At 40.2% G+C, this 14183-nt stretch overlaps 1 protein-coding gene and 1 pseudogene across 1 annotated transcript in view; both read left to right on the top strand.

Moving 5' to 3' along the window:
- Pou6f2 (POU class 6 homeobox 2) overlaps positions 1-14183 on the top strand; it is a 472454-nt gene that overhangs the window by 314125 nt on the left and 144146 nt on the right. The gene's annotated exons all lie outside the window — the stretch shown is intronic.
- LOC119818090 lies at positions 13684-13780 on the top strand (annotated as a pseudogene).

Below are 14183 nucleotides of genomic sequence, written 5' to 3'. Positions count from 1 at the left end.
GACCATGCTAGCCTTGAGCTCCCAGAGATCTGCCTGTCTCTGCCGCCCAAGTGCTGGGATTGAAGGTGTGCAGTATAACACCCATCTGGGGTCCTTGTTTTCATTTCACAGTGAAAATTGTGCCCCGTTTGATTTTTGATAAAATGCCGTAGAGAGCAGTTTTGCTTTTCTTATTCCCAGCGCTTCACAATTTTCTCTTCTGTGATGTCAGTCATCCCGGCCCAAAGTTCGATGCGATTTTCAGTGTTCATTTGATAATTCGAGGACTCATTCCCTAGCTCTCCTGTGAAATTAGGATTGGCACGGTTGTAGAGATTCTAGTTTCAATCATTCCAGGGTCATCTGGCATCATGAAGAAATGATGGAATTCTGTGCAGCGTCCCTAGTAAATCATGCCATCCAGAACTGAACACAATATCCTCCTAGGATCTGCCAGCCCTGCATATAGGGGCTCCTACTACTACCTTTGCTTAAGTTTCTGTTCTTTTATTGATGGCATCAAGTTAGGCTAACCCCATAATGGTGTTGGCTCCACTGTTGCTCACTGTCCACAGAATCTGTGAGGCACTGTACTGTGTGTCCCTCTGTTAACCATGGATTCTTATTCTAAGAGATCTATAGAGGCACATGTAAATGTGTGTGTCCCTGTGTCTCTGAGTGTGTGTGTGTGTGTGTGTGTGCCGCGCGCATGTGCACTCGCTTTAAAATCGATTGCTAACTATTCTTCATTATATTCTATCTTGTCAGGTTTACTTCACCACCCTGAGCTCCTCATGAGCGTGGTGCACGCTCATTCTGTCAGTCATCGTCTCGGTAGTCACCCCCTCTCTGCCCTTCCTCCAGTCACTAATGAGAATGTTAACTAAGAAAGGGATAAGAGCAGCTCTTTGAGGCTGTGCCTGGGAAAGTTTACTCTGCTCTCCAGGCAGCTGCTCTGTTATGATATCCTCTGGATTTGCTCCCCGTATTCCAGGATTTTGTGAGGTCTCCAGAGCCCACATTTTCCACCCCACCTAAAGAGAAACACCAGAGTTGTTGTTAATGATTCTCCTCAAATCCAAAGAAGAATCGTAATTTGTTTTTATCTGTCCCCAAATTTACAAAGCTAATTAAAGTCCTCATGGAATAAGGTAAGGAATTATCTCTCTCGATTTGTTCCTACTTAAAAGGTCAAAACTTTGTTCATTTTTGAACAGTTAGAACCACTTGTTTTATGCATAAAGTATAAATTTTATATGAGAATAAGTTAATTTCTCCAGAATTTTGAGAAAATATCTTATTCTCTGTCCTAAAAAAATTCACATTTTCTTAATTGTAGACCCCATTTCCCTAAGGAAAAGTTATGACATTCTAAATTATAGTAACTTAAAGACAAAAGTGGGTAGAAGCCCACAACATATGTCCAGGGTCAACATCAAAGACCAATACAGGTGGACTCAATATTAGAATGTGAGTTCTTAGAATGACATTTATTTTCCTCACCTTTGTGTCTTTGTGAATTTTGTCCCAAAGACAAAGTACCTGGGCAAAATTGTCATTGCAATATTAGAAGACTGGAGAGAAGGCCCTCTGAGTAATCCATATTTATTAATTAAACTTAATACATACCATCCTGGTTTACAATGGTTTGACTTAGGATATTTGATATCATAATGGTACATACATGTCCCAAAGTTAGGCTTCAGATTTTGAATCTTAATATTTTTCCCAAGATGTCAATATACCATATCATATCCTCTCTCAGGGCTGGGTAGCAGCAGGAAGATACAGTGCCCAACCAGCCAGAGATCATAGAGGATGGAAGGTATTGAATAGAATATCTGAGCTATTAAATGTTTGATGACTAAATAGGCTCTTTGTTCAATGATCTTGTCAATGGCAAGTTAACTTACATCTTCAGAGCATATGTAGGCTAGGCTAGGCTGAGTTGTACTGTTCAGCAGGTAAGGTTTGTAGCCTTTTCTATTACCAGAGGGTTTATCCAGGTGTAACTTCTAATAACTAGTGTCTTTACTTAGCTCACTATTTATCTGTCAGTCTGCCTATCTATCATCTATCTATCTACCTACCAACCTACCTGTCATCTATCTGTTTATCCATCTATCATCTATCTATCTATCTATCTATCTACCTACCTACCTACCTACCTACCTACCTACCTACATAATCTATCTACCTACCTACATACCTGTCTGTCATCTATCTATCTATCTATCTATCTATCTATCTATCTATCTATCTATCTATCTATCTATCATCTATCTATTTATCTATCCTATCTGTCTCTATTATCTATCTACATCTGTATGCATATGTTGACACTGCTTCTTCCCGGATTGTTTGCTGATTCTCAGTGAAATTCTAATCTCCTTGATGATAAAGACTATGTAATATCACTCTTTGGAAGTGCAACAGTGATTGGTATGGCACAAGATACACATCCTTCCCATAAGTATCAACCATCTTAATATGAAAGAATCAAGTACCTAGACTCAAATTAGAATCATATTTTTCATGGAGGACATGAGTCCCTGTCTTCTTTCTCCTTTTGCAGCTTGAGCATTTGTCAGAGCCTTTTACAGCCAGAGTGCCTTATGCAACTGCAAGACTGCATATCTAGGAGGCATGCAATAACTACCACGTAATGAATAACTGAAATTTAGAGGACTAGATGTGAGTTCTACCTGGCAATGTGCTCTGTCTAGCCAAACTTCAACTGGAATCACTAGGACGATGCATTAATATGTATGTGGATATCTAAGGCCTATTTAGAGTTTTCTAGCAGCTGGTCTAAGGTGTAGTCTGTCTGACAAGTTCCCAAATGAAGCTGTGGTTGCTGGATTGGTCACATTAAAGAACCACTGCTCTTGCATCCCTGCTTTAAAGGGTAGTGGTTGGTACTTCAGAGAAAAGGGTCCAATAGTCAGCTTTGTATTGCTGTTCCTCTACCTGGCTATTGTAAATGGGTGGGTAGGAACACCCATTACTATGGTTCTTGTCCTCTATCTTTTCACAATACCCCATTCCTGCAGCTGTCAGAAGGTGCAAAGGGAGTTGATCTTAGGGGCTGAGCAAGGTGGAATGATAACTCGGAAGTTAGGTTGGCTCTCCTTCCTCAGTCCCAATGGGAGCAAATCCTCAAGACTGACTGTGACATGCATGATGTCATGAAACACACATAGCATGACTTGGTTTCTTCAAAGTGTACATCTAGAATTGACATGTGATCTCCACATTGCAGAAAAAAAGGAAGAGAGGAGCTAAGTAAATCCTAAGGAAGTGCCTCTCCAGTACTTCCCAGAACAAAGAAGTTAAGAAATAAAACTCGCATAGCATCTGGTTCAGGTCTTTATTACTTCTGTGAACCGAAAAAAATCATAAACAGGGCTGAGATGAAAGGAAAAGCAGTTTTTCTCCAGCACAAAACAGATCTGCTAATCAGGGAACTGTAGGTTCATCTGCAGGCGGGGAGGAGCCTTCTGCCCACAAGGGGGCATCTATCACAGCGGGGTGCAGGCAGCAGCAGTGTCGAGGGTGAATAGGACTGACACAGGACTAAGGGTGAAAATGAATGGGAATTAAGGTGGGCATGTATGGTGTTAAGTCAACTGGAGTATCTAGGTAGAAAGGCAAGCTGGTTACTTGAGTATTTCCCTGACCTTGCAAGGTATTGTTAAAGTCCGGAAAACCTCTGGCAGACCCAACACACCACAAAGTGTCTGTATGGAAATCTGTCCTCTGTAAAACAAACCTTTAAAGCTGAAGAGGACATTTGTCCTTATTTGACCAGCATGAAGCTATTGAACCTTTTAAAATCACTAAAATTATTGTATCTGGGCCCTATTCTTTTGTTTCAATTCACGCTATCCAAAATAAGGAATTAGTCTAATTTATGTAACTCTTGCTGGATGCCACATTCTGATACAAATTCCTCCAGTGATATTTATCTCATCTCAAATGTGACTAAGCATTTCAAGAATAAAAAAGTAAAAAAAAAAAAAAGTAAAAGCAGGAGCTGGAGAGATGGCTCAGTGGTTAAGAGTACTGGCTGCTCTTCCAGAGGACCGGGATTCAAGTCCCAGCACCCACATGGCAGCTTACAACTGTCTGTAACTCCAATATCTGACACCCTCACACAGACAAACGTGCACATAAAAAAGAAAGTATAAGCAAAGAGAATGAGCCCATGCTGAAAATCTTCAAAGATACAGCACATAAAAATATCTTCATATTAAAAAAATGAAAAGACAAATAATCGAGGAAGATAGTTGTAACATTACCTGACAGACTAGGATGTAGCTTTAACATACAGAGAAATCTTACAAATCAGTAATAAGAAAATCAGTGCATAACAGGAAAAAGAGGAATTTACAGCTGCAGAAAGAGAGCTGGGTATGCTGTCATGTGCCTGTAATCCTAGCTCTTAGGTGGTAAGGCAGAAAAAAAAGCAGCTCAAGGCAAACCTCAGTTACATAGCAAGTTCAAGGCCAACCTGGGCCACATAATCCCCTGCCACAATAAATAAACATAACAGCAACAAAAACAAAACCACAGGAACAGGCTTCTGAGAGTTTATTTAAATCAACATCTTTTGAGTCAACACTTGTTGGGTGTCTTGGACAGGACCAGTTCCCACAGAGCCTCTGCACACAAGCAAAACCTACATCTTAAGTGTGCACATGGCGGGATCTCTCCAAGGTTCAGAACTAGTTTTCAAAACAAAGTTAATTATAAACAGATCAAAAGAAAACAAGAAATAATCTTCAACCAACTTGGATTGGAAACAGAGCCTGGGGCATAGGAAGTGTGAATCATCATCCCTGGTGTGAACAGAGATTCCTTATGCAGAGAGGAGCATGAAACTGACTCCATGTAAACTGGAAACACACAGCTAACATGCCACTGTTTAGAAAAGACTGCCCTACTTTTAACATTCTGCAAGCATTTCCAACTTACTAGATAGTCACGGGGAATTTAGTCACACTAATGGTTTGATAGTGACCCCCAAAAGTGAGAATGAGCCTGAGGCTAAAAATTCCTATAAATGATTATAGGACTCCAGAATATAATAACAAATTCTACAAGGTGGAATCACACAATATCATTTCCATTAGTCCTTACCCCGCCAAATTCATGATCTATATTTCCGATTTTACAAAGGAACCTTTTTCTTAACTGTGTAGATATGTAAATTCACAAGTTAATATGCTTTTAGACCAACTGTGTCTAAATACCAGAATGTAACAATTACTATTGTTGCACACTCAGTGCTGAGATACTCCCACTAGGTAGGTTATTTCACTTAATCTTCATAGTAACTTTATTAAGAAAAAAAATCTCATTTTATTCTTGGAGAAGCCAAGCTTGTTAAAGGGCTTAGAGTTAGCAATGGTACCATTCTAAATTTTTTGCTTCCTATGCTTTAATCAATGAGAATTCTTATCTCACTGTTTTTAAAGACTGTGTCTAAATCAAAACATGTTTATAATTAAAAGGTGTTTTGTGTAGCTCATAATGTACAAGAAGAAATTCAGAGCAGCTCTCTGTATTGGGCTTTATTAACATGAGGCTAGGACAAATCAAAAGTCTTTTATGCCACAGTTGCGTTGCTTTGACTGCTGTGCAGCAAGAGTCTGAATATTTCTTGATACTTTGTGTTTCTATTGATAGCTATAGTGCTCAGGATTGAATTTTTGAGATTTTCAGGTGTCGTATTCACATGTGGAGATGCCCATAATCACCGCCTCCTTGCTGTGCAATGGCACTGAGAGCACACAATCGTAATCTGGAGGGAAATGTGTGGCTTAAATTGGCAGTGTTGAATTGGCATTTTCTCTGAAAATGCAGGGTTGTAAACAGGTCTTTGCTAATGTTCTTCAGTGTGCTAAGAACACTTGAAGCCTGATGCCTTGAGTTTTCATGTGCATGATTTCTGCTGAATATTTATAAAAGAAAAGAGAAATGAGCTAAATTTTCACTTAGATGTCTTCAAAAGATACTTTTCTTTGTTAGGATAGAATAGTAAATTCTTTAACCACCCTAGAAGGACTCAATTTCGTTTTTTAGAGAATAACCCTCATTGCTATTTTTCATTTCTTTTTTTCTTTTTCTTGATAGTCATTTAATATTAGAGTCAAATGTTATACTTGTAAAATCAGCCCATGAAATCTTATATATGTGAAGGGTACTTGAAATTCTCACACTTCTAAAAAATAAAAGCCAGGTTCACAAATCAAGAGGACCCAACACATTAAGTCAACCAGAACTGCCAGCTTGTAAGTGACCAGTTAGCATTGCTGAAGATAAAGTCATGCTTGCTTATAAAAGCATCTATTACTGCTGAATATAAGGCAATAACCTTAGAACAGTGGAATAGCATAAACCCATGAAGAAGATAATAGCTTTCATTCCTTGGGAGTCTACCACTGTTTAAGAACTTACCGAGTGCTTCTGCCTATTCTTCCTGCCTATTCTTCCTGCCTATTCTAGCTATCCTTACTGCTAGATGCCATCAAGCTTGTTATGAATGGGGAAACGCAAACACTTAGTAACTATTAAAAGACTTAAGCACAGTTCTGCAAATCCACATTCCCTCCCCACGTGTCATCCTACCACTATTAACACACTACTGAGGTATCAATTCAGTCTCTAATTCTGCCTTCTGGGATTTATCATTATACTCTGGTGAGTGCTGCAACCAATGTCCTTGGCTTTTGAACTCTATTCATTTGTTTTTGGCTGTCAGGCATGGTGACAAGAACTGTTAAGAGGCCACATGTTGAACCCCAAGTCCAGAGAGAGTGAAATGGGAATAGTCCAAGCTTTGAAACCTCAAAGCCTTCTCCAAGCGGCATAATTCCCACCACAAGGCCACACTTTTTAAAATCACACAAACAGTGCCATCAACTGGAGACCAAGTATTTAAACATCTGAGCCTGTAGGGGACACTGTATTCAAACTACCACATTCCATTTCCTAACCCAAACCCTGTGGGATTTTGGCCACATAATAAGGCAAAATTTAGCCTAACTCCAAGTCTCCATAGTTTTTCAGTCTCAGCACTATTTAAAATCCAAAAGCTCTGCTGGGACTCATGGCAGTTTCCTAATGGCAGCCCATTGTGAAATCAAAAATCAAATTACAAGCTGGAGAGATAGTCCAGCCACTAAAGGCTAGGCTCACAACCAAAACAGCAAGAGACAGAGAGAGAGAGAGAGAGAGAGAGAGAGAGAGAGAGAGAGAGAGAGAGAGAGAGAGAGAGAGAGAGAGAGAGAGAAGGAAGGAAGGAAGGAAGGAAGGAAGAAAATTTCATAGTTCCAACATACAATAACACAGAATATGCAGTATCATTCCAAAGGGAAGGAATGGGGTGGCATCGTAAAGAAATACTGGACTAAACAAGGCTTTAACACAGCAGGACAAACACCAGGTCCTGTAGCGCCATGTCTGATGTCAATAGGTTCAGATGGCTTATTCCTTCCATCTTTGCTGGCCATATCATACTTTTCTGTCCATAAAATAATTCCTAGTGGCTCCACTCCCTGTATTCAGCTCTCCTTGGCAGATATCCCACAGATCTCGCATCTCCAATATCTTAACTCAGGCTTCCCACCCATAGCTTCACACAATAGCCTCCCATAGCCTCTACGCAGTCATTCCCCTGTGTATGATGCCTAACCCCAGTGGCTTTCGAAACAGTGGAAGAAGATTCCATGACTGCTTCCTTAGGAATCTTTACCACATGGACAATATTGTCAAGCTCAGATGTCATCTTAGGGTGGACATTGGCTCCCTTGAGCAACACTAGCAGTAGCTTCTGTTTGTTGCTGCTTTGCAGAAATAGAAAAACCCTTAGGCTCTCTTCATAATTTGAAAGCGTAGATAGTAAGGCCTCTCTCTGAGAGTACCCTTTCCTTTGTTTCAATGCATATTAACTCTCTCCTTAATATCACCTCTGTAAGCACAAGTCTTGGCTCTAACGTTAAATGTCCTGGCACACTTTTTCTCTTCAAATTGTATATTTGGTGTTCTTTCTGTTTCATTTGCTCTCTTTTTTTCATTGTAGAACCTTGTAAGAGTGACTACTAATAATCATACAACAGAGTCAATGTTAGGTTGTCTTGCAATCTCCTCCACCAAAGAAATTAGTCCATTGTAGCACGATTAATAAAAACCCAGAGATAGAAATTAGGGTCCAGCCTAAAGGTCAGAAAAGCAAAACAACCAGCCACTGGCTCTTACCTCTACCTCAGTCCAAAATGGCGATCCTGCCTCCAGGAATTTCAGAATGAGACTGTGTCTGAGAGCTGTCTCCTCCAGTATTATATTCCTCTCTGGTGCTGGGATTAAAGGCATGCACCACTACTGCCTGGTTTCTATGGCAAACTAGTGTGGCTACTGGAATTAAAGGTGTGTATCACCACTGCCTGGTCAGTAAGGCTGACCAGTGTGGCTGTTGTACTCTCTCATCTTCAGGCAAGCTTTATTTATTAAAATACAAATAAAATATCCCTACATTTCTTTGCTTTAAATTTTACCTCAGGCAAATTCTTAAGATATAGGTAAAAAGCAGCCACATTCTTTGCCAAAATGTCACAAGAAAGGTCCCTAGCACAGCTGCTAATATTGCTACCCTCTGAAACCTCTTGAGCTGAGGTTTCACAGTACAAATTGCTCTCAGTATTGCCTTTCTGGATCCTACTAAAAGTGCCTGTTAAGGTACAGCATTCAGTTGCTTTTCTAGTCCAAGGTTTCAGTCTTCCACATCTCTCCAAACAACAGCATGGTCAGGTCTGTCATAGCAATAGGTCACTCCCTGGTACACACTTCTGTACTAGTTACTTTTTTACTACTGTGATAAAACATTGTGATCACGGCAACTTATCAAATAAAGAGTTCATTTGGCATTATTTTTACAGAGGGATATGAGTCTATCATAGCAAGAAATTGTGGCAGCAGGCAATAGGAAAAGCTGAGAGCTCACATATCAAATCACAACAGAAAGGGATGCTATTCGTTCAAGCTATTATCATGCATGAAGTTTAATTTTTCATGTTGATCCTTGAGTTTGGAAACTTCTGTCAACTGGAGTTGATGGCTTCCAATCACCATGCCACAAGGCCCTTTTGATTTGCTATTTCCATTCTAGTCGTATTAAGCTTGCTCCTTCACTTTCTTGTTCAACTTAATTGTCTTATACAGTTTGGGTTATTGTTTCAAGGCATTTTGAAGGGATCCATAAGAAGTAATTTAGCAAGAATTACTCTTTAATGAGTGATGTGAGGATATTCAGATGTCCAACAGACCCATCAAATGATGGCTCCACAGATATGGATCTGGGTTCCGAAAGGGGCTCGGAAGAATTAACTTCCGCAGTTCCTAAGATGCACTTAAGATAGCTGAGAGCTCTTCCACAGAGGACTGTGTCACCATGATGCTGTCACCATGCCAATAGTGATCCCTGAGAATAGCAGCGACATTCACAGGCAGCATACGATAGTCATTGTCATTGGTTCCCCTAGGGGTGTGGGAAGAGGTGTGCTCATGTGGTGTCAGGAAAAGGGTACACTGACCTCACCAAGAAGGCTGGAAAGCTCAATGAAAACAAAGTGGAACATGTAATCAGCATTATGTAGAATCCCAGATAGTATCCTGAAAAACTAAACAAAACAGAAGGATAAAAAGGATGGTAAATAGAGCCAGGTTCTGGGACATTATCTGAAGAACAAGCCCCACAAAGACCTGAAGTGACTGAAGAAGACTAGAGTTCAGATTGGACTTGCTAAGATTGTTAAGGCTAACACAGCAAGACCACTGGCCATACTGGCTGTATGGTGGGTGTACTCAAGGAGAAATAAGTGTTTAAGCCTTGCCTGATGCTAATTTATATTAAAAAATATAAGTAGTAGTTGATCACCTTTAAAAATCTTTTTGTTAAGTAAATAAAATTATTTATTTACTTAAATAAATCATATTCTTTCTGTACGGGCAGGTTAAGGTTTTAGAAGTGAAAATTTACATAATTTGGGGATCCTTCAAGATTATTAGGTATTAGGTATTTGCAGGGTTATCGAAAATTATAGCAAAACAGAAATTTAAAAGTTGAAAGAATCCAGGCAGTGGTGGCACATGCCTTTAATCCCAGCACTCAGGAAGGCAGAGGCAGACAAATCACTGTGAGTTCGAGGCCATTCTAGTCTACAGAGTGAGTTCCAGGACAGCCAAAGCTACACAGAGAAACCCTGTCTTGGAAAACAAAACAAAACAAAACAAAACAAATAAGTAAAAGAATAAAAGGTTGCGAGAGCCAGAAACATCATAAAATCCACCAACACAACCTCTCATACTCTTCAACATTGCCTCTAGTTTTGGTTACTACCTTTCAAATGCCTCTTCAGGTAACAAAGTTTATGTACTATCAGTGTTTATAGAAATTTCTGAAGGCTCCTTCTATGGCGATTAATCTTCTTTTTAATCCCTAGTATCATGATGGGCTGAAGTTTAGAGCTGTCATAGATGGAATAATTTTTGTACACTCAAGTTTCTGGGTTTGCACATTCAAATGCTGCCTCCACTACCCACCATCCTACAGAGACAGGAGCCACCTTGGGATGCCTGTCCGCATTACAAGGATGTGTGGTAAAAATATTGCTCAGTGCTTTCCTTTACCAAGCTATCTAGCACTAGCTTAAAGATACACCACTAAACCAGTACCGAATACAACCCCAACCAGTGTCTTACAAATGCCCACAGCCAATGCCACTAATGCCTTAACAAAGAGAAGAGCTGGAGGTAGGGAAAGAAACAAGAACCAGAGCAGACACACACACAGTCAACTGTACTTGGAGAATCTCAGTAAACTTGCTATCAGATGGATACTGAGGGGTGCACATCTTACAGGGGCACTGTAGGACTCTGTGCCTACCATCTCACTACCTGTTGAAAGCTTTCTGAGAGGATGTCATTGTCACAGCTACTCATTAAAAGGTACTTTCTGCATTACCTACCCTCCTTTTGGGTGTTTCTCTTAGCTAGACAAAACCAAGGAAGTCCTGCTTAAGGGTGATAACAAAGGAGAAATGGCAGAACATAGAGTATGGAGAGGAATAAGATGATTCTGCCTCATTTGAGGAAAACCCAGAGTCTCAGGTTCTCTGAGGAGGAAGAGGGACCCCTCGAGGAATGAAGAGATACCACGAAAGATCCTATTTGCCTTCACTATCTTCCCCCTCTCCATCCAACAAATTACTCAGTAGCATGGGAGGTGGGCTAGGATTGGGGAAAACTTTATGGAAAGGTGGAGGAATAGAGATGCTGAAGGAAATCTCAGACAAAAGTCAGTGCTCTCACCCGGGACAGCCAATCCCCATAACTACTCATAAAATTGTCCCAGACAGGAAAAAATAGTGCCTCTCTGTAGATACTTCATGCACACCAGGAAAAAAAATGTTCCTCAGGTTTGCAAACTAAAGGACACATAAAGAAAACTGAAGGGCTAGTATAATGTCAAGGTTAACATTTTAATTGCATAAAACACGGAGAAAGCCTACGCTTGTCATTTTCACAAGGTTACCTTTCCTGTACAATGTAGGCTTTTATCCAACAACTATATATGACTTAGTGACATGGCATAGGATGTGACTTACATAAATGGGAGAACCCACAGTCTTTTCTTCTGTATAGCTCCTTCAGAAGACACCATCAGGTAGCTAAGCTGTGGCCTTTTAAGCCTTTCTTAGAAGGTAAGAAATGCATATGTGTGTCATTTTGTAGTTGGGAATGCATGGAATCTATTTCTCCTACTTGCTGCCTGGCCTCTTGGTACCCTGAGACACACCGATTTCAAAGAGGGTTTTGCAAGTGGAGTGACAGCTAAGCGGTACAGAATTTAGCTCTTTTGGGCAAGGTGATCACATGACAAAAGGCTGCTGTAACCCTTCAAGAAGGCAAAGCTGAGGTTACAGTTGGACCTTCATTCTGAATTGCCAAAATCTAGGGCAATCCAGAGTCTGCAGCTGCACCATGCAAAACTTCACAGTGTTCTATGGTGAGCAGAAAAAGAAAAGGGAAAACATTTGTAAGGGATGGGAAGCCTTTCAGATCTGGGCATTGGATCAAAATAAGAAGAAAGAATACTCCAAGTTCTAAGGTTGAAGAATAGTCAAAGTTAAGTTTTAAACCATTGCACACACTTGGGAAAGTATCTCCTGTATAAAAGGCACACAGGTTTGTGCACAGATGTCTACATTTTTGTGACATGTGGCTCTAACACAAAGGAGGTGGTCATTCATAAGCACAAACTTAATAATAAGACTCATATTTTATTTCCTTACACACCAATATGAAGATCTGCTCTCTACTCTGGACTGTTTTTAAAATGAGAAAATTGTTATCTATCTGTTTGTTCTTTATGAAGCCAATGCTAAATGTCATTGTGCACAGAATCTGAGTCCTGGCCTCCCACTCAGAAGGAAGGCAGGGCTGTTGCCATTTCACAAAAACCAAACAAATTCAAACATGAGTCTGGAGTCACTGAAGGAGACAGCAGTATAAGACAGTCCTTCCCCTCAGAACAGGCTCCCAGCAGCATCCTGCTGAAGAGTGTGGAGAGCTCTTCACACCCTCACCTGATCCATTTTCTTAGTTGTTGTTGCCGCCACAGCAAAATAGCTGTGGAGGAAAGACCATTTAACTCCATTATTGGAGGCTAAAAAACCAACATACAGTGGCCTGATCGGTTTGGCCTCTGATGAAGGCTTAATGAAGATGATGCTACAATGATAGCTACGCACATGGTAGGACAGGTAAGACAGGAAGGGGTCTGTCTTTACCCTATCCCAAGGGAACTTGCTAAGATCCCACAAGAACTCAATCCCTTCCAAGGTAGCACCCAAAGGCATAAGCACCTTGTACTAAGCTCCATCTACTCCCTGCAAATGTCTATGCAGTGACACTAAGAACCAAGCTGATAACACATGAAGTTTGGGAGGAGCTACTCAAACCATACCTAAAGATAATGGGAAGAGTGAAGAAATGCAGAGCGATGAAGACTTGCCTGCCCACAGTCCAAACTGATCCTTTTCTCTGTCTCCCTACTCGATCTACAAGGTACCCCAGCCTTCATGTGAACCTCTGAGGGTTACATGATCCTGATAAGGAAAGAAAAGTTCCTGGGGAACTCGCAGAGAAGAGTGGCAACCTAACATTAGATGTGAAAAAATAACCATGGTTCTCCTGTTAAAAAAAAAAATACATCCAACCTTCCCAACACCGTCTCAAAATGCCCAATGCTAACCTAATCAGTAGTCATTATAACACATTTTGTCATATTACATAGTGAGTCTATATATGCTTATCATTGACTTTTTGTCTCCTTCCATTATAGTGGAAATTCCAGAGACATAGCCTGTTCTGCCCTGAGTATACAAAATAGTATCTGGTGCTTACTAGGTGTCCGATAACTAGCTGTTGACTGTTTTGATGATTAATGCATGGATGAGTACTTCTACAGCATTAGAGGAAATAACAATGGGCTGGCTACACATGTGTGGCTAAGGCTGAGAGCAGAAACACAGATTGTTATACTTACAGATATAGTCACATGTATGGATAAGTGAGGCTGCATAGGGCTGGTCATCAAATGAAGGAACAAAGGATAAAAAGTATAATCAAGAATCTAGTCTGGTGCTCACTTCAGCAGCACCTCCACTAAAACTTAGAACAACACCGTGAAGATGAACAAGGCCCCTGCACAAGGATAACACACAAATTCCATATTTTTGAATCATGGACAAGTAACAAGAATTCAAGACCTCAAGCATACTTCATACTTTATTACTGTAGCTGAGTAATAAAAGCAATGCGCTGATTTTAAAGATGGAATATATTCTGAAACAAAGAAAATCTAAGGAATAAATGTTCTCTATAAAGAGAATTGAAAGAGGATATGAAATCACTGAAAAAGATCTAGAATAAAAGGCCTAGATGGAATTTTTAGAAGACTCCAGGACCCACAAAAATACATAAGTAAAAATGATAATATTAAAGAAGATATTAATAGGAAGAAGTAATTAATAAGTTAGAAGCATCAATAACAGAATACACACTGCCAGAAATAGAATTAATGCCACCTCATAGCTCACTATAAGGAAAATAGAGCAAACCCTGTTGGGGGAGGCCGCTCA

The sequence above is a fragment of the Arvicola amphibius genome, chromosome 6 (assembly GCF_903992535.2).
Source record: "Arvicola amphibius chromosome 6, mArvAmp1.2, whole genome shotgun sequence".
NCBI classification, from domain to species: domain Eukaryota; kingdom Metazoa; phylum Chordata; class Mammalia; order Rodentia; family Cricetidae; genus Arvicola; species Arvicola amphibius.
The sequence above is the reverse complement of the archived record's forward strand: the minus strand, read 5'-3'. Positions and strand labels throughout refer to the sequence as shown.